This window comes from Dromaius novaehollandiae, chromosome W (assembly GCF_036370855.1).
Source record: "Dromaius novaehollandiae isolate bDroNov1 chromosome W, bDroNov1.hap1, whole genome shotgun sequence".
NCBI lineage: Eukaryota > Metazoa > Chordata > Aves > Casuariiformes > Dromaiidae > Dromaius > Dromaius novaehollandiae.
The window spans coordinates 22,345,359-22,367,507 of NC_088130.1; the positions used below are offsets into that span (position 1 = coordinate 22,345,359).

Consider the following 22,149-nt stretch of genomic DNA (forward strand, 5'->3'; position numbering starts at 1 on the left):
GCTCAAACTCTTATTAAGTAGAATATTCAGGTTCTGCGAGGCTGCAGAAATTAGAACCCTAAGCATAGAAAGATTTATACATGTGCTTTTTTTGTACTTTTGAGTCGTTCTTGGCTTTCACTTGGGCTACACAAAGTGCTTATTTGTTTCTCTTGTTTACTAGAATTTCTCTTCATTTTTAGCTCAAAGGGTAGGTTTTGTCTCAGCTTAGTTATCTAAAAGTTAGGCATCATGTTAGGCCTCCGTGAGTCTGACAGTGAAATACACTGTTTATACTCTGTAGGTGTGTACATGTGTATGTAACTATATATGTGCATGTAGTCCAGGTTCAAACTAACTTTTCTGGATACCTTAGTTCTCCCATCACCCTCACTGTGGTGTTCACCTTTCGTTGAACCAGTTCCTTTACCTTGCAGCTTGTCAGGTGCTTCTTAGACCAGATGTCACGTTTCAGTTCAGATTCTTCACCTCTCTCCAGCTCCATTATAATCCATAGTGCCATGCACTCAGTACAGCAGTTCTGTGTATTCCCTTTCATCAAAATTTTGACTGAAACACAATCTATTTGAAGTCAAGTATTATAGCTGTAGCTTATGTCTCTGAATGGTTCAAACAGGACTGTCTTGGACTGCCTTGTAGAGAAACAGAAGCCATTTTGTTTCAGGCTCCAGCTTGGTGCCACCGTGTTTGGTGGCTATGACTGTGTGAGGGACTAAATGTATTTGCTTTGTTGTTTGCTGCCCCTCCTCCTCCCAGGTGTGTCAATCCTTTTTCCTGCTGGGCTCAAAATGGACTATATACCATAAATGCTCAAGCTTAAAATTTTATCTTCCTCCTGGTCCTCTTTCCATGGCTGTCCCAAGAGATGATTTTCCACATTAGATATTCAGCAGCAGCGAAGAAGGATGGCAGCCAAATGCTGTTCACACTGTGGCCACTTCTCATGTTGGTATTCCAGGGTGCAACTCCAGGGTGACTTGCACACAGATAGTAAAAACTGTTATTAGAGTTGAGATTTCTGGGGATATGTGGCAGCAGAATGAAGGTGTGACTGTAGCAAGAGCTAGCATACCTGTGTGAGCCTGACAAGCTAGTAAGGTGATAGCAGTGAAGACCTTAGGGCATGGATTTTGGATCAGCCTAATGCTGGAGTTCAGGTGTTGGTGCATGCTAAATAATATGCACAACCAAATCTCTGTTGTTATCCACACTCACTGTTCCTGCTGTGCCATGCGCTAGTTTTGTACAAATGTGAGTTCTCAACCCATTTCTAGGCTTGCTGTAGTTTTAGTGTGTTTCTTAACGTATGCCACCCTCATATCTCCCTCTTGGGGAAGGCATTGACAGCCCTCAACCTCCTTCTGTCCACTTTGCCTTTAGAGTTCCTTTCTTCCTAGGGCCAGGAATGGGGAAGGATAAACTTTACCAGTCTTTTTGGAGTTGGATTAGGAAGAGTTGCCATTTACTAGTATCCCCTCTGCTTTCTCAAAAATCCTTGGTACTCTTAGCTGTCAACCTTTTGTTTTGTCGTGGTCATTACTCATTGTTCGTTTGCTGAAGGTTTCATCCCACAAGAGCCCCCTTTGATTTAAGGAAAGAGATGAAAGAGGCCAGCTACATATCTTTTACATAAAAATGAACAGCATACAGTTAATTCCCTTCTTTGCCACAGAAGCCTTCCTTACTTCAAAGTTCTGACATCACTATTGGTCATCCTCCTTATACATCCTATAATGTATCCCACCAGCATCTCATTTAAATAAGTTAAGCAACTCTAGCATATTTAGTGTAAGCTGGCTAATTGCTACTTACCTGCTCCTCCTTTTCAAGCAGAACTGTTGTAGCATCACAGCAATAAAGCAGGTGGCTGGCTGCCATTCCTCCCACTCATCTGAAGATGCTCGTCTGTGTGATTGCCAGTGCATCTGAAGTACATTAATTCATTTTAATAACAACAAGGACTGCCATACTTGGCAGTACTACTACCACACAATTTCAAAATGTCACAGGCTCATTTAAAACCATTTGAATGAGGTATTATCAGAAAAGAAGTCTTGAGAGTTACTAAATTTAACCACAAGTGCTAGAGTTCCAGGAAGAGAGCCCAGACTGCGTGAAGCCCAGCAACAAATGGGCATGTTACACCATGCATGTCCAGTGATTGTTTCCAAAAAGCTCACTGCAGTCATTAAGATTGCATAAGCAAACTGATGTGGATTTGCTTGCTTGACTCAGTTATAGCAAAAAAAAAAAAAAAAAAAAAAAAAAAAAAGCATTAAACTCTATCAGATATTTTTGCCTGTGTAGACAAGCCCTGAATCATGCAAGATCAAGCTCTGTGCAAGTTAATCAGTGATAGACATTTTGTGTATTTCCCAGATAATGCAGAGCAGAGGACTAAGAATATATATCAGTAACTTGAGAAGAAAGATCTCCTGTTAGGCTAATTTGCAAGACTTAGATGCGTGCATTTGATCTTCCATGCTTCTTAATACTTATTTTGGAGGAAGTTTCTTTACCTCTTTATAGTTCCCTTATTCTTTGGACAGCAGGGAAGAAGATACTCAAATTGTGCCTACCTGTCTTCTCTACATGTAGAGTAGCATATGATCAGGATGTCAGCAAGACTGACCTCCTTTTGTTTGATTACTTTATTTGGCATCTTCATCTCATCTTTTCTTCCTTTCTCCACTCCCTATATTCCCCCTGCTTGTCATAACTGCAAGAGGGTCAGAAAATTTTCAGTGTGTTTTGTCATCTATTAAATAGCACTATTGATGTTTTCCTATTTCATTGCTAATATTTACGAAGTATTTTATATTTGCAGGGTTTTATTAAGGTCTCGGCAAACTGGACATCTCAGCTCAAGGACCTGCTTCTAACCTTGTGCTTTGCCTACAGTATATTTTAGGAGAAAGTAATGACCAGGTTTCCCACACTTCAGTAGTGTGCTTTTCTATAATTAAAATTAGATAATTTTGCAAATACAAAACTTAGTCTAAAAAATGTTTTTACTCCTCATTTCTGTGTCTTTTAGATGATTTTGAAGTTTTAAATCATCATAAAGCACAGCAAAATCACATGAAAAGTGTAAAAATTGGGGAATAAAACTGCACTCACTTTTGTAACGATGAGTACATGCATTTAAAATTTTGTAATTTATGCAACTGTATGCCTGTTTTTTAATTTCCGACTATCTAAATGCAGTACAATTGATCACATGACAATAAATAGCAGGGCTAATTTTGTAGTTACATTTTTTCTTTAAATTAGAAAACGCTTAAATCTGTAAGGATGTTGTTTATAATCTCCAGAATTACTTGGTAAACTCAGGTGTAACGCTGAAAACAAACCGGTAAATTTCTGCCTGTGTTTTTGGTCGTGGAGCCTGCACCAGATCACAGACACGGAGACAGTATTTGAACTCTGGGGAAAGATTTTTGACAGTTTTGTGAAGAATTCAGAGCCTGTGGCTGGATGGCATTTTATTGATGTTTACCCTAAATAAGTTACTTGAATATTTACTGTGATTGCTGGGTAGACATGTGAAATATATCTGGTAGAAAAACCAGTTACTGTGACCCTTTGTTTGCCATTTTCTGAATTACAAAGAGTGTGGACCAAAAATAGCTACTGTGACACTTGAGCCAGGCAGACTCTCATCAGTAGCCAGCAGACTCACTATGTTTATATCTTGGTTGAACAGACTAACTTGGAGAAAGAACTGATTTGAACTTTTACCTCAAAATGCAAATGAAACCCAAATTTCTTAGGTTGTTAAAACATTTGGTAATCCCTTCTTCTTTTTTTTTTCCTTTTTGTCTCTCTGCTTCCTGTTTTTGGCCACAACAAGAAACAGAAATGAACTGTGAGAAAAGCTATCCCCTCCAAACCATACTGGTTTGGATAAGCAGCTTTTGGAATTATCCAATAGAACTTCCCAGACTTTTGATGTTTACCCAAAAGCATACACCCGCTTTTCATGCCCACAGCCACAAAGACATGACAATGAATGCCCCATAAAATAAAATGTCACCTCTGTCCTTAAAACTCTTTAAAGTTGCATGCATTCTTTTATCCATTATTGGAGCCCTTCCTCATCCCAAAGAGACTCCCCCCATTCTTTTTTTCCATTCAGTTTCTTATTTTAAATGCTTTTCAGTCAATAAATGCTCAATTGTTTTCCTTTTCCCCTCCAGACAAGAAAAAAAAAAAGAAGAAAAAGATCTATAATGTTTATCCCAGTTGATCCTTTCTTTTTCCTAGGAACAATCTTTTATCTTAATAAAAATGGATGAAGATTTATAGTCTTACATGAATTTTAGAGGGTTTTTTTATACTTTTCAATATTTTTCCCTTGCCATTTTCTCTGGAAAATCACTAGGTATTTACATTTCCCTCTAATGCTTGTCAAGTAGTACATCATTCCTGTGCTGTCTTAAGATCTATAGGGCCCAAAGCACAGGTCCTAGTTTTGAAAGATTCCCACAGCCTAATTTGTACATAAGCCTACAATATTTAAAACTTGTAGGCTATAAATATTGCCTTCTCTGTTCCAGTCTCTGCTATTTCCTTTTTCTCTGTTTCCTCCATCTCTTTCCCTGTTCCTTTTTTTTGAGCATTTGGGCTTCTTAATCTCTTTCCCCTTCTTTTTGCAGGCACTTCCACTGATGGAAACATTTCCCAACTTGTATTCTTCCGAAAAAGACTGAGGAACAGTTTGTGCAAATTACAGTCTGCTTCACATTGGGAGTGGAGCAACACCACCGCAGGCAGTGCTCCAGGAAGGACTGAAGCCACCAAATGCGTGAGAACTTTTCAAAGCGCAGACCCAGAGCCAAAGGTATTCACCTCTGCAGCCCATGTCTGTGCTCAGCAACGGTTGTTCTTATGGAAAGTAGTACAAAAGATACTTCTTAGCTGGAAACTAGAATGAGATATTCAAATGAACCCCTTATGGATTCTCCTGTGGCTTGTAACCACAACCCTGAATTGGGGCAGTGCAGAACTGCATCATCTCCAAAGGAGCACTGCAAGACCTCATGCCTCAGTGAGTTACAATGCTTTTCAGACCTCCCAGGGGCAGTGTGGAGGTCACTGACTACTAACCCCTTTTCAGGATGTACATCATATATGGTCTTTCCAGGCAGCCATCTAAAATGCAATGAAAGAGAAGTGTCACTTTCCTATCCTTGCCAATATCTTCAGCCTGCTTTTGGGTTGTGATATTTGCCTGGCAACTCAAGCAGAGCTTGATATTCTGTCTCTGTCACCTACTTCTGACGGATATAAGACATTCAGGAAAACGTTTGGATTGGTGCCTTTGTTGAAGATGCCAACAGAGGTCACTGTCTCCATATTCTTTGTTGTTTCAGCCATAATCTGGACAATGTAATCTGTCTAATTTTCTTACATACGGTTTTTAAGAGGCATAAATAAATTGTTTTGCCTTTTGTCAACTAAGAAATATTCAAGATACCCAGTCTCGAAGAAATATGGAAAGCAATATAGTGGTTCTCCCATTTAGCTATCAACAAGTCAGGGAAGGAACTTGATAAATCTGTGGCCTGCACAAAAAGTATGGGCAGAATTTGTACTGGAGCCTGTTTGCTCTGTGTGCTTTAACAGTTCAGATAAATATGGCACTTCCTCTTCCTTCACCACAAAAGTCCCTTGAAAATGGATCTCTGAAAAAAAATGTTTCTAGAAACTTATTCTTAAACATAAAAAAGATTTTCTTTTCTTCGTGACGGGGAAATTGAGGGATCATGGCATCCTGAAGGTTAGGACAGCTAAACCAGACTAATCCTCACACCAGTCCTGCTGGCAACTTCTTCAGTAGTTTCGGCAGCCAAACGTGGAGCCAGCCAGCAGCACAAAGAAATCCAGCCAGGAAGACAGCTACAGTCCCACATATCGATGCTGGAAAAAATGCATTCCGGAGCTTGGCGTCTGTGCTCCGATGCTTGCCAAGCACACCCTAGGAGTGGCCACACATGTGCTGGCTTTCACAGTGGAGGAGCAGAATGAAAACAGGAGAGCTGTGTGAGCCACAGTACAAGCAGTAAGGAACACTCTGGCATAGTCAGAATACTCAAAAATGCTGTCTGTGGACTGTTTCTTTCTTTTAGAAAATGGATGGTTTTCCTGAGAAGTCAAAGTGAGGGTGTACACATGATAACAAATATAGAGGAGGCACCTTCCTTTTTAATTAAATGCCAGGATTCTGGAATTTTAACTTCTGCTACATGCTATGCATTGTATGTTTAGCTTCTCAGTTACAGTGAGTTATTCACCTGGAAATTAGTTGGGATGAAAATGTGTCCCTGAAAATGTGTAACATTCAGAGAGCATTCCAGCTTCCTGGCTGGTTCCATTAAAATACTGCATGCACACCTGTCATTAAAAGGGATTTAACTTCCATTTAAGTTTTTATCTATACATGCATTTAAGATCACTGCATTAGATGATTAGCTATTTCAAACCATAAGAGTGGTTGTACTGGTTCAGACTAAGGATCTGGTGTTCAGACTGGCCTTGGTGTTCTGTCTCCAGCATTGACCATGAGATGGCGACGTCCATCTGACATTGCCCGTGGAAAATTCTGGCTCAGTGCCCAGATCTGTTTTTCCTAGAATTGATCAATAAATCTCTATTGCTCACTTCTCTGTATACATATAGTTGCCTGGTAAACCTTTCATTGCTACTGCAAGATGTGAAAAAAAGAAAAAGAAGCAGCCCAATCAGATTGAAACAGAGAAGAAATAGAGCATTACGGGAGGAAGCAAATAAACAAACTAGGTGGATGATGGTGTATTTCATGTGATGTGGCCTGCCTCTGATATAGATGTGGCTCTGGACATGTTGAGGAACTTTAAAGAGATGGACTTCACTTACCTGAAAGATGTATATCAAAATAACCCTTGATAGAGGATAAGTCTTCCTTTCATTAGAGAGGAAGAGTAAAGTAGATCCATTTGGGAACACCCTTTCTCTTCCATATTGTTTTACAGAGGAAGTAAATAAGGATTTGGTATTGATAGAGAAAGAGAAGTTGAGATAATCTGCAAAAATAGAGCTGCCTTTGTGGGAGAGGCTGAATTAAAAACTGAAGGATTTGGGATGATAAAATCTAAGCAAACTTTTCTGTAGTGGTACCTGAAATAATGTTCAAACTCTTACCTTTAAAGAAAAGATCTGAATGCTGGAACTCTTTAAAAAAGGTGGTGATTACGTGGCAGAAGGAGAGTGTTTAATCAAGACAAAGACAGTAATGCTGAATATGCTCTGCTTAATGAACAGATCACTGCCAATGTAGATGCAGCTATCCAAGATGTCTACACATGCAAGCCACTGAGCAATGGTTTTTTGAACTTCAGCCAGGCAGGGTTTGCTCCTAAACCTTGACAGTTCAAATAGAGAAGTGGAAGATTAAATAGCAGACAATGCAAAATATTTGACTGATGTATTATGATGTCTTTTCACATCTCTGTGTTCAAGAATAATTAGACATCTGTTGAGCATCTGGTATTTTGCCATGTTAATTTGTCTACTCAGTCTTCAGAAATATCATCCCATGAGAAAGAACAAATAGATATAATTTGCGAGTGTCAGTAAAAATAAAGTAAAACATTAACCATATATGATCTACAGAAGAGAAGGAAGAGAGCAATTGTATACGATACTACTGCTCTCCCAGGCTATAACTGTTTTCAGTTTAGGTGATTTCCTGAATCTGATGAGTTTTTCTGTTAGTAATCCCTAATAGATCTCACCTTCAAATGCTCGAGGGTGCGTGTATTTATTGCATCCACAATGTACTTTGATAAGTAGTCCCACAAATCTACTTACCTACTGGGTATCTTTTGACTTCTTAGCACCTTACAAACCCATTTTCAACTCTCCTCTGGACAAATGAAAATCTGATTTGATTTATCCCAATTCTTGGCTATGCATTGACCACATAGGCAGTTCAGTATGTGCAAATGAGACCTAACATAATATTCATACATTGCCAGAAATTTACATTGTTAGAATTGGTTTACTCTGAACATTGTACTGTTTCATATGATGTTATATACACTTTCCCTATTCTTTTCCCACTCTTGTCCTTTCTCTCCTGCTGCACAGCGTAGCTTCCTTGGGCTTGCTTTATTCTCAGCATTTCTTCCCTCCTTTCCAATCCTGTGCTGCTGAGTGGTCCTGGGTTTTGGTGGTTGTCTCTGCTGACATCTCTACTGTATGTTTACCATGGAGTTCTTGTCAAATTGTCAGCCAAGTAGAATAACCAATGACACAGTTATAGCAGGTATTCTTTTACCAATTCTAATTTCTCTTAGAAATTCACTGTTAGAAACACATAGGAAATAAAAGCAACTTTTCTAGATTCTGTATTCTAAAATAACAGACCACTAATTAAATTAATACCACTAACTAATAAATATTTCCTAAAATACATGATATCAGCAAGTAGAAAAATTCTGTTGCAGGTGGATGGTTGCATGCGGGAAAGTCAAATACCACAAAAACAAATTCCAGGTGTTGAGGTCTTTTATGCCTTCTTTTCATCTTCTGGCAATGTATACACACTGCCTGTTTACTCTCAGTTGTGCTCAGTCCTTAGGAACAGACACATGACCTGCAGATCAGAAGTCTGCAACCAAGCAAGGAGTCAGAAACTAGTCAGCTGTCAGAAGGTGAGAGCGTACCAAAATACATTATATTCAGCAGCATCTACTGAGTTTCCCTTATGGAAAGAAGTGGCTGTACCAGATATCTGAATTGAGAAACTGTCCTGGATCCTGGCCTAGTCAGAATTAGAGTCTTTTCATTAGATTGGCCAGGATCAGAGGCTGCACAGTTACATAGCCATGTGGAAGTTTCAAGTAGCCATGAAATCCATAGGGCAGCTTGTGGAGGCTGTTACAATGTTGATGACCCATTACATTTTATTAAACTGTGTGGGAAACTAGCTCAGCTGCTGAAACATAGTGGATCACAGGGGCATAAGGATGGCTTAGAGCCACAACTTTCACCTTCTTTAAGGAGTGGCAGCTTCTTTGATGAATCTGTAAGAAACATCTCCAGTTGATTTTATCAAGAATATTAGATTTGTGGACACTTGTAATCAGGCAACAATGATGACAGCTATCCTTTACTACAGAATGAAAAAGTGGGTTTGGAGGTTTTAGGAAGTAAAATGTTGGCAACCTTAGACTTCAGCATTACATGAGGATTGCAGAGATGTTTCGCTACAGACCATGAAGTCCATGACTGGCTCTGCCTCATGTATAAAGGATGTTCTAGGACTAATCACTGTTGTTATTGATTGGTAGAAGTTCTGATATCACTTCAGATTGAAAACCTTTGATAGGGTCTATGTAATCTCAGAGAAATAGCTATTGTATCAGACATTCAGATATATAGTCCAAGAAATGTGACGATTTCCTGGGGTCGAATTTGTTTTCTGCATCAAACTTATTCTCAGTTATTTAGTAGCTGCAGTAAGCTTGACTTTTTTGAACAAAAACATCTCTTTTTTTCTGAAATGTTACAAAGTGAACTGTCAAGAAAGCAGTCTCACCCAACTCTCTCATGCAGTCATAACTACAGATGTATGTCAGTGTGCATTTGGTGCAGTATCCTGCAACTCCACCAGGATGAACTGCAAACATATTTTTCTGTCAGCAGTTCTATAGGACCAAAGTAAATATTCTTATTATTGGAAATGAAGCTCTTGTATTCATCTGGGGAAATTAACTAGTTCCAGTGATTTAACCTACTGTAATACATTTTTCACCAATACCTGTACTATAAATCAAAAACACAGAGGAAAGCAGTATTTTCCTTGAGTGCTGATTTGTGCACTGTCACCTATATATTAATTTTGAGTATCTTAAGAGATAGGTAAACATAGTATAGATGCATGCTTCAGATACTTTTGTCAAGTACAACATCTGTCTGGGAGATGATATCGAAATGATTACTACTGTAATAGGACTATGTCAATGTATATCACATTGTTGAATGTATCCTTACAGGAAATGTGAATCTGCTTTACTATGAAACTGTGTAGAAAATGCGTATGTTGTTTATCAATAGTATCTGCCTTTAATTGGCACCAGTATGTTTAATTCAGAGGATACCTATTGTCATATTGCTCCCATAAAGCTGCAAGCCTGTCTGGTTTGTCATACTCATAAATGAGCTGCATGTAAGCAGTCACTCAAATCTCCACTCATATCTAGGGATGGGCTTTCAAGTTTAGAACAGCATACACTGTCACTTCTGTAATACATGTCAAAACAGCTATAGTGGCTTTTTATCAAATTACTTTCCATGCAAGTTCAGGAGATTGCTCTACAAATACCAGTGAGAACATTTCAGTAGAACTGATTATCTCAGCAAAAAGCCAAAACTGATTTTTATTTTTCAGGATATTTCTACAAGACTAATCAAGTTCTTGTTAATCCTTTTCAGTCATGAAGAAAGCCCAAGAGAATTAGTCCCTGACAACAGACATCAACTCACATTCATGGAATCCAGAGAATTTGTGAAGGGAAGAAATGTTAAATACAGACATACTTCTATTTACTTTCCTCAGGCCAATGGGGAAACAGAACATTTTAATTAAGTTGTGAAAGATGGTTGCAAATTGCTGACCTACAAGGAAAATCCAGAAGCTGGTTACTTGTTGTGGGTTAGTGTCAGAGCTATCTAACAGTCCAATCAGTTTCCCCTTATAAACTATTGCCTGTGGCATATGAAAGATAAATAACATTATTCTGATGTGCAATACTTTAAAAAAATGTAAGACTGAATTGACATCAAATGTTTTTCATGTATGATAATGACAATAATAATAAGCTGTGATTTACATATAAAAATATCAACAAAAAAATGAGAACACATTGATGGGTGGAATGCTGAATTTCAGAGGGTTATTTTTGAATGACTTACACATTGAATAGCAACTTTTGAATTGCTTAGGTAGCAGCATATGATCATCTGGTGAGCGTAACTTGGGAGTAAATACCACAGTTATAAAGAAATACAACTACTTTAGGACAGAGAGGGAGAAAGCACAGTCCTTTCCCCTTTGTTAAAGACAGAGGAAAGGCAGTAATCACCAAAAACAGCCAGTTTCGCTGCCCCTACAAAGTTGAAACTATTGTGTAGACTCTTGTCTGCTGGCAGAAGGCAGGTGGTATTAGACGTGCTTATTCATCAACTTCTCAGACACCTTTCCAGGAATAAAAAATTGTCTGTTGTTAAGTGACAGTAATAGTCTGTCTTGAGTGCTTTATTTTTTTGTGTTCTTCCAGCTAGTCTTGGCGAGCATCCATTCTCCGCACATAGTCCCTGAAAATGCCTAACAGTGAAAATATGTTCTTGCTTTGTGGTTTCATTGTAAAACTATTTAAGTCTCTGTATCCTGGATACACTTTTCATTAAACATATAGAGTCCAGTAATTAAAATTGCTGGACTATAACAAATATGATTTAATCGACCTTTTACAATGATAGAGTTGATATATGTACATTCCAGTTTGCTAAGGAAAATACATTATAAATTACTAGAAAGCCTGAAGCTTTGTTTTATACTATAAACGACACAGAAGTGTTTTGATGTCAGCAACCACTCATTTTCAGAATCCACCTGCTATTTTAGAGTCCTGACGAGTAACATACACAAATACTATTTAAGATTAAGAGTAAGAGGCTTCTCTGTATAGGATAAAGGAACTAATAAGAAGCCACTGCAGCAATGAGAGGTTTACAAGCAAGAAGAACTGGCTTTAGTTTTAGTGCTTTTGGTTTTTGCTTTGGCAGATGACCAGACTGTTTGTATCCAAACACTGCATGGTAGCAATATAAATAAGAGACACATTTTCTATCCTATTCATTCTTAATGGGATTTATATGTGCTTTTTAATACCACTGTACCTTATAAAAATAATGTACTGTATATAGTGTAGACATACTTTTAGAGTCTTGATGCTTTTGGAGGTTGCTGAACATGTTTAGGTGTTTTAACAATGGGGTCTGGCATAGCATGTCTCACTACAAAGAGCTGTGACAGATTAGTATGAAAAAAGGTGTTATATAGGATTTTGCACTTCATTTTAAAATTCTCCTAGGAAATAAATGATCTTTCCATATGTTTTGATTACAACTAAGGCAATTTTAAAAAATATCTGCCTGCTCCGATGACTGTAAATAACAGAATGCTTGTTTTCTGCCTTCAGGAGAACACCAGTATATCTGGAGCTGACTGAGAATGAGACCATGTAAATCTGAAGCTAAGTGAATGTAAATTATTTCAAGAAGAATGTTAGCACCTCTCTGCAGCTGCAATTGTGGTCAGTTACTATTTTAAACTTTCGTATATGTTTACAGGGTAATATTATGGATTTTGATTGTTGGCAAATTAGGATTCAACAGCCAGAGAAGATTCAAAGAAGATAAAGTAGGAATTATGTTAAAGCTCATAGTTTTCTCTTGTTTGCAAATTGCAAAAATCAAATTGCAGCAAGTGCAATAGTAGTGGAGATATGAAATTATTGGCCTTTACATTATAGTGCAACACTATTAATGTGCTATACTGATTTGAAAATAATAACTCCAGTAGTTCAAATTGTCTTCGTCCAAGATGAACAATGAAGCAAATGTCAAGTCCAATTAATCTTGCAAGTGAAAATGGTGTGGGTGATGCCTGTATGTGCATGAGCGCACGTTTGGCAGGCTACGTCAGAGAACCACCAAGCAGTTTGGCCTCAGTTGACAGACCACTGAAGACTAAATTAGGCTACTGCAGGTCAGAATATGAAGGCATAGTGGCTTGCATAGCCCGTTGCCTGCATAGAAGACATGAGCCAAGGTTAGCTATACCTCATGATCAGAAGAACTACCAAAATTCATTTAAAAATTTTGCATGAATAGAATCCTGTACCTGCACAAATTAAAAGGAAGTTAGTTGTGTTCACTTGGATAGATGTTTTTTCTTTTTTTCTTAGCATGAAATAATTTCTTATATATAAAAGTAAATGCCATTGGCCAAAATGGCCTCACTTCTAAAGTGAACCCTCACAGAAATGTTTCTAGCAGCTGTGTCTGACAACTAAAGGGTGGCTGCACAAATTGTGAGTGAACATGGTATTATTTTCCTTCCCTATAAGAAAAGGATATCTTACCTCTTCTAATTAATATATATACATTAACTTAAATTGTGGTAAGCATATGAGGCAGAACAACTCTTGTGAGACTACCTTGTTTTTTTGATATATTCTAGGAAATTCCCAAAGAGTGAAACAATCTACCATTTTAAGTAGTTTCAATAGAAGTTAAATAGTTATATAAAAAATAGATCAGATAGATCAGATCATCACTATCACAGCTCAGTTATGGTAGCCTACCATTGTAGTACATATTAGGCATGCAAGTCTGCTATGAGAATCCTTTAGAAATTCACCAGCAGCTAGCAATTTTTGTTTCCATTTGCACATTTATCGATTAGCTGTTAGTACTAGTAATAGGTTTTTAGTTAAACAAAGTGGTGGACAGTGATGTAAAAAACAGGGATGGACAGGATAATCTAGTAACATAAGAACAATTTTTCTTCTCTTAACCTCCTATGTCCTGCCCTTCAGATCTTGTTCGTTCATCATTTGTTTTCAGCCTTTCTCAGTTTCTAGTTCCCTGCAATTTTCCAGGTGAATTTAAGCCTATTGACAATAACCTTTTCTTAGTTATCTTTGGTGGATCCCGCGGACTGCTAGAAGAGTATCAGCAACCAATAGAAAACCATTCCATAAACGTACAGAATGAATAAAGGAAGATCTTTGGGAGGAAAAGATATATAACGTTTGCTTTCTACATATGCTAGATGGAGGTTACCTAAGCATTTGGTGCAACAGTGCACTTTAGGTAGATCTGGATAAACCCAGAAACATCTGTTTCAGTTTTGAGGTATGCAGTGAGCCTCAGGTTTTACGGTATATCATCCCCTTTTACTAAAACTCATTTTTGCTTTGGCACTAGTTTGATGGTGCTAAAACAATATTTTAATTATGTGACTCTCTTGGCACACACAGCTTTGCTTACCTCAGAAGCACTTTGCCAACATCTTAGCTTTGGTGTAGTACAAAACTTATAAATAATATTGTTCTCCCTTGCTTCTGCTCTCTCATAATAAAACTCTGAGGAGAGACATAAACAGTCTCTGCATGTTTATTAATACAATATTTAAATGACATAAATATGTTAGTAAACAGAGCTTTTACAATTAACCCAAATCTCTTGTTCTGAACATGGAACAGATGATCTCTGCTTCTATCCCACAGCCCACGTGAAACATGCAAAGTCTTCCAAAAATGTAAAGCGCAAATGTAAAGCACACACAGCCATAAAAGAGTAATAAAATGTACCAACTGTCTAGCTGGAAGAGCTAGCTGGAACGATATCTTTAACATAAAGGTCTATTTATAATAATGGCCAATAGAAAACTACAAATTTAATAAATTGCAGTCTGTCATTTTCTTTCTAGAGCAGGACTATTGTTTACAGACATAGTTGGGTCACTGCCAGACTGTCCTTCCTAAATCAGAACAGGCAAGTGCCTAAGGAAAATCTACCTGTTTGGATCCTAGAAGTTAGAAAATAAAAGGACATATTTAATTGTTCTGGTCATCTCCCTGGCTAGGGGGTCCTTTCCTGAAGTTCAGCCTACATCTTCCCCTTTTAGTTACATCCCCTTACTTGCAGTTATGCCGTTATCTATGGCGCTAGTGATTCCATGATACTCTTGATACTCACATGCTTCAGCTATTTACAGACTCTTCCCATATTTTCTATTTAGTCATCAGTTAATATAATGCCTATAACTCATATTTTGTATGTCAAATCTGTCCTCCTAATTCAAGATTTCAGTTCTCTAGATGTTTTTATCTTCTCCCCATCAATTCCTTAATAGCTTTCATCTCATGTGCAGGCAGAATTGATTCTTCATCCCAAGTGTGGTTATATTAACTATGTTGAGAGAGGATAATCCTGCTTGTTTTGTGGTGTGCTGCCTTCACATTTGAGGACAAAGACTGCATTGACTAGTTTGATTGTTTCTATTTGAATTTCCATCTAGCACATCGACAAGGTTCTGAGGTGGAGAAATTTCAAGAGCATGAAGAATGGCCTAGGAATATAGAAGGCTGGGGCACAGCGGGTAAACATAATGGAAAAATGAGCTGTTGATGTGACAGAGTTTCTAGTACTTACTCTTAGCTAACTATTCCAAAACAAGGGCCTGATCCTGGAAACTGAAACATTAGTGCAGTTGAAATCAAAGGAACATGGTAGTGCGGATTACATTTAATAGTGCTTTCCAGCCTTTGGCATGACAAACTGCAGTGTGCCTACTCCAAAGAATTCCACAAAAACACATGCATGTGATTAAGATAGCATACAATTACATGTTTTCCCACTAAATAGCAACAATAGAGCTAGTATTGTATATTGTTCAATACTTACAAAACTTATTGGCCAGGACTTTCAAAAGTGTCCGGCATTGGCTTAGCTTTGTTGCTGTTGAACTCAAGAGAACTTTTACTGGGTACTTTTGAAAATCTCTCCTGCTACCTTCATTTATGTTTGACTATTAGTATAAAAGTAATACAGTGGTCTTTTTGTAAAGTCAATGTGAAGCATATGGCTGGCACTAAAAGGAGGCCAATGTTAAAAATACGGCCCTAAATCTTAATTCATTCCTGTTCTGAGATACCAAATATATTTATTTTTAGACATTATTTTAAAGTGGGATAGCAGGAAGTGGCAAACAGGTACAGTTTCTTTTCTTTTTTGTTCTCCAGGACTAAAGTTGGAGTATAGTGTTGTTGGTAGAATTGTAGCAGCTGAAAAGAGCAGAACAGCTACACCAGCACTGAATGTTCCAACTGCCATGTGTTAGGTGTTATTTAAGTTATAGAGTGCCAGACAGGAGAAAGCCAGACAACAGCTGTACAAGGTTTTTAAGGCCTCACCATGAAGGAAAGGAGCCCTAACAAAACAAAACCAAAAACTTTCCAGTTCATATGATCACAGAATCACATATGTTAGATCAGCTTTTCCACTACCCTGTCAGTCATTGCTCTGGTCTAGTTCTAAATGACTCAAGCAAAGGAGTTTCCCTTAATAAACTATTCCACTGTCTAATACATTTTTCAGGAAATATTACTTGATGTTTAGATTAAATTCTCTGTTTGATGAATTTCATTACATAACTTCATAGTAACCTCGTAGTAACTGTAATTTTTAAAGGATAATCTGCCTTGCACCATAATGCAGTGAGCTTTCGTACTTCTGCCTGTCAAATTAGAAAGCAGCTCTGAGTGTATAACCCCTTTTAAAATAAGTTATCGTAGTATTTTTCTTGAATTGTAGTAGTATTGTAGTATTTTCACTTGAGTAAAATCAATCTAGTAGATTTTTCAAGAAAATGTTCCTCATAGTGCTTGAGACCGTCATGGGGACTACACAGGTTGGCTGCCTACCCTTTGCATGCTATAGAACATGTTACTTGCACACCCTTGTGGTGTCAGGGGGTTAGAAAAAGAGATTATAGTAGTTAAAGCTGCAGATTGATGATGTTTATCTAAGGAAAAAGTGTATAAGAATTTACTCTAAAAAGATGTTTTCTTAGGTCACCAATTTCCTTGTCTCAGTCTTGTAATCTTTGATGTATCAACATTTAATAATTCACTTCTTATCCCTGAAAGTAACAGTCAAATGCTGAACATGCCTTTTGAATGAGATGACTGTTAAAGTTATCATCTATCTGCTACACATCAGCTGTGCTTAGATAAACAAGGATGAAAAATTATCATTCTCTGATGCATGTTCACTTAAGTTCATAGTGGAACATATCAAAATTTTAACAACTTTGACAGTCTTTGACAGCTTAATGGCAATCCAAATTCATAGAGCTGATCCAAGTCATGAATAACGCATGACAACAGGATAGTATAAGAGAATTCATTCTATATCTGGTCTGTGAATAAATGTATGCCTTCTTTTAGTCAATTGGCCATCATTAAACTTGTTTTGCTTTAAAGTGAAATTTCAGAACAAGTTTTCTAAATTTCGAAGAGTTTATCAGACACCTTCCCACCACCTCCCCATGATGGCAATAATTTTGCTAGTCCAGAGGAACCAATCTACGTTTAATAAATTTCTTTATATCCTTTCCATACTTTCCATGTAGGAAAATTGACTGCAAGCTAAAAAGCTAACTTGTTGGAATCTCTCCCATTCTTACAACCTCTGCACTCTTGCACAAACACGCTTTCTTTTTCTTCCCCTCTATAAAATTTAATTGTAACATATGTACTGCACAGTTGTAGAAGTAGAAAAGAAGTCCGGGAACCCCAGCAAGGAAAATAAGGGCAGTGGTTTCTGAGCAGCAGTTGGTTATTTTAAATACATCGTGAAAATAGAGGAAGCATCATCAAATGTGATCAGAACGTTCACTCTGGCTCAGAGACATCAAGGTTTCCATCTCCTCTGGAGTCCTGTAACGTAAACAATCTCCTACTGATTATTCTAAAGAGGGCTGCCATAAAGAAAGGTGCTAATTTTAGCAGTAACGCAGCTATACTGCACTTAACAAGGTCAGCCTAAGAAAACTACACATAAGCCAGTCTTAACACACAAAACTTCACAAAAATGAAGTAAAGGAGAAAACTCAAAAAGTTCATAATTCAGACACTTCTCTAAGTTTAAAAGGGAGCCCAGAAGGCCACATGACTCACAATCCCTACACAAACTCAGTGATGTTTCACTGACAGTAAAACAGGGCTACTGACAGGATACCAGCCTTAGCAGCATGTCTAGTGAATGTTCCCACCTGCAGTTTTTTTGGAAAACTAGGATGCTGACTTCTGTTGCATTTTTATAAAGCAGGATTCAGCATATTTATGTTCTCATTTTTATTTCTGAAAGAAATTATTCCTTTTAGGAAAATAATAAAACTGCTTTCTGAAACCTCAACTCAAAACCAAAAATGTCCACCATAAAATTTGGTAAAGTCTCACATGAGTTTTCATTTGCCCTAATAGCAAGAAATATCTTTAATAAATGTGTGTTTAAAATCTACATTTCAAAATTCATTCCAGATTCTGGGAAGTCTTTGCAAAAATAAATAGGAATGACCCAAAATATTCATGATAAGTTCTATCTTTGTGATAAAATAATACATCATATCTCAAAGTGAGGAACTTGATTCCTCCACTTACTTTTGTGAGGTACTTTCTTTTGTAAAGCATTACGAGTTTTAGATTACGTGTTTTGTTTTTTTTAATTAGAGAATGGGCTGCTGCAGTTGAGGCAACTTCTGGAAGAATAAGATTTTTTTGATTTATGAATATGGCGATAAATGGTCAAATTTCAAATGAAAGGAAAGAAAGAGTCTATTAGGCAATTATAAAGTAAAAATGTACATGTTTCTAAATTATTAAATTATTTCCCTAGACACAGCTATTACAGAAAAGCAGATGATTACTGCTCTATAGATCTGATAGCTAGAGTAGGTGCAGTAATATAATGTTTGGCCTCTCACTAAATAATAATAAAACTTTCAAATTTCCCAGATCTATTTGTGAAGAGATTTTGGCTTGAAATCACAGACTTTATATACCTTGTTTTTTTCAGATATTAGGGACTTATAATATTCATTCAAAGACAGAGCAACAGGATATATGGGAAAAGATTTTAGTCATTCATTAAATGCAAGATTTTTGGCAGCACATGTGCGGAAATATTTATAGACCATCCTAAAAAATAAAACTGTAACAAATTCAGATTAATACTCTTCACAGAGTTTATTGGTCCCCATCCACGCTGTATGGTGTCATGTTACATAAGATGCTACATGCTGGAAATATAGAAAATACATAATTGCATTAATTATACTGAGATGTCAGGACTTCACTTGAATAATATCAGTACTGTTATTCTTTTCAATAATTTCTTTAATTCCTGAGAAGGATTGGAATATACATTCATACAATGCAACTTAATAAATTAATTTAAAAATGAATTGATATCACTTTATTTTTAATTTCTCATTTTAGAGCTATATTAATAACATTAGTGTATTATACATTATAAATAACATTATTAATAATATTATTGAACTGCAATCAAACCATAAAACACAAGAAATACACAGGATTAGATTTCTACATAGACCTAAAATGTCTTTTGGTTCAGCGAAGATGACTGTTCTCCAGGGAGGAATTTTTACGATGATTCCTGAGAAGTGATGTTTTCCAAAGAAATGGCATGACTCTGTAATTTCATGAGATGATTCATACTGTGCATAGCACAGACCATACTATTGTTACTATTTGTCTATTTATTTTCTCTGCCTCCAATAAAATTATAAGGGTAAAGCATAGCCACAGCATTACTGTGAATGAGAGAACAGACAGGTTTGCATTTAGGTTTCAAATAAACATCAAAACATAAAGAAACAATAAAAGCTTCTGATATATTAGCCACTAATGCTTTTGTCACAGATTTTCTGGTTTATCTGTTGAGGTCCAGTGACATTCACAGGATGCTGAACCTACCTCATGCAGGCAAACTGCAGGAACATGGGAAATGTGTACCAAGCTGGATCAAAAAGAACACTTTTAGTGACTTCAGAGGAAGATGTAAATGTTATCCACTGTAGGGGATGCTGTCATGAAGTCAGAAGACTGTATACAGTCCTCCCTTTTTAATAAAAAGAACAGGTTATCTGGGTTTCTTCTAATTGTCCATGCCTATATTAAATAAGAATAGCAAGTATTTCTATTGACTTCTCTAATGAAATCCTGAAGTTTTAAACTTTCATTGGTCAAAACTTCTAATTCTGCAAACTTTCCCAGTTCTTACTCAGCTACAGCACAAGAATTTTAGTCGCACATATGGAAACAGAAATATAATGGCAGATCCTAACCAGCAGTGTTAATATATAAATGGTACCAAAGAAGGTGCGAATACTGTTTTGGCTTTACTGTATAAAAATATAGAATTAATTGTAATGTGCCTATTTGTTTTCAGATAGACTAAAGTCATTAGATTAAATTCCTCAGAATCAAAGGGCACTGACATAGCTCCCCGGAGGAAGAATTAAAAGACATGGCCCATATGTATTCCAGCCAGTCTACACAGTATTCATCAGCAGTGCTAGACCTGTCAGTAGATCAGAACAGTTAGTGGAACAGTTGGCCAAAGAACCGGATGCTGCTATTGGAAAGATAGCAACAGTGCCTTATGTGTATGGCCCTGGGCATTGAAAAAAGAGACAAGGGGGAAAAAACCTGCCTAGAGCTTTTTTTCTGTTCAGAACTGCAATTCAAATGAAACCACTTGTTAGACTGGGTCTTTGTTTTCTGATTCTGTGGACCTAAAGGATACCCCACATGGATTAAGAGATAGAGATTGCATTCTCAGAAGTCTTTGCATTTTGAAATAGTAGGGGAAAATGAGAAAGTAACCACTTGTAACTTAGTTTCTCTGAGTATGGCAACATATCTCCAGTTCTTACAAAATAAAATGTGCCAAAGTTCTGACTCAATGCAAAGTTCAACAATGATATTAAGCCAAAAAAGCCACATTCAACACCAAGGAAATGCACCCTGGCTTTTTTTTTTTTTTTTTTTTTTTTCACCTAAAAGGTTCAGTCGAACACTACTGGCTGCAAGGTCTGTTCCACTTCCTTCTCTGGGTCATCCTGAACAGATTTCTTTAAATATATTCAAAGAAAGGGCTGATCCATTTAGGGGGTCATTTCAGGAAACAGGCTAGAAAAAAAGACGATGTTAAAAAACAGTAACAATAAGTCAAATGTTTCATTAAACATTATGCTCTGTGGTATAAAGGAAAAACTTGAATAGTACTAGTATTAAAGAACAAAACAGCAAAACAATACAGCAAAATAGTAAGGGTCAGGGCATCCGCGTTTGGTTCCTGAGAAGCATAAAGCTTATCTAGCAGCGGCTGGAGTGAACGGTCATTAATGGCTCTTGTCCCTTTCCTGCGGCTTTTTCATGCTTCGTGTCCCCTTCTTGCCTTGCCTCAAAACTGGGGTGGGAGGCTCTGGCAGTTTTATGATCTGCTAGTCTGAGATGCTATGGGCAGCTCAAGTAGAAGGCCTGGCAGACCAGAAGGTTGGTCTGAGAACTGCAGATGGTTTATTTTCCCTTTGCACCACTTGCAGACAGTGCAAAACTTGGTGGTGAACATAGTCGAGGATATTGACAGTCTCTTTCTGACCTTTTTGAAAGAGCACGTGTATTTCTCAGGAGGCCTGGTCGCTCTCCCTGACATTGAGGGATGTTTTGCTGGGTGCGCTACATTTACTGCCTAGCTGTAGATACCAACCAGGGGTGGGTAAGAAAATTAGCTAAAATCTCTTTCACAGATAGGAAGGCAACGTGAAATCACCTCGCAAGAGCTTACGGAGAGGCAATTTAGGCCAAAGAGCTGGTACACGGCCATGTGTTCCTCTGCCTACTCGACCATATCAGCGGTATGCCTAGCATAGTACATGTATCCTTGATTTCAAGTGGAGAAATGCAAAGGGAGAGGGCCGTTCCTTCAGGAAAATGAAAGTAGTCCAAATGGCTTTTTTCCAGTAGAATTTAGGACCCCGTGTGTAATTCTTGTTTGGAACCCTGTATTTCTGCTGCTCGGTTTGGTATCCAAACCAGCTCCACTAATTTAGTATTCTGTAGAAAGGGAAAAATCTGCCTTCCTTGCTGTAGTGTTGTTCCAGATTGCTTTTCCTTTGAAAGAACGCTTCTGAAACATCTTTACTGAGTTCTCCTGACAACGGTTTCAAACCCTGTTTTGGTAGAGAGACATCCTACCACGCAGTGAGTAATAGGCCATTCCAATGTAACTGAAGGGAGAAATTTCAATCTTTATTAATTTATCAAATTATTTAAAAAAATAGAAGAGTTTGTTCAGCTGCCCCCACCTGTACTCCATGCCCAAAGATATCCCCTGGTTTCCCTCCTGCACCATGTGGCAGTTGAAATAACCGCTGCAGGATGTAAGAACATTCTAGAAAGCCTGTGGCTCACCCCCCCCCCCCCCATAGTACCTCTGTAA

At 37.5% G+C, this 22,149-nt stretch overlaps 1 long non-coding RNA gene across 1 annotated transcript in view; it reads left to right on the plus strand.

Moving 5' to 3' along the window:
• Positions 1-4,873, plus strand: part of LOC135324291 (uncharacterized) — a 61,124-nt gene extending 56,251 nt beyond the window's left edge. The window contains exon 3 of the long non-coding RNA XR_010385660.1: positions 4,659-4,873. This is a non-coding gene — a long non-coding RNA (uncharacterized LOC135324291). The remainder of the gene's footprint in view (positions 1-4,658) is intronic.
• The last annotated feature ends 17,276 nt before the right edge of the window (positions 4,874-22,149 follow it).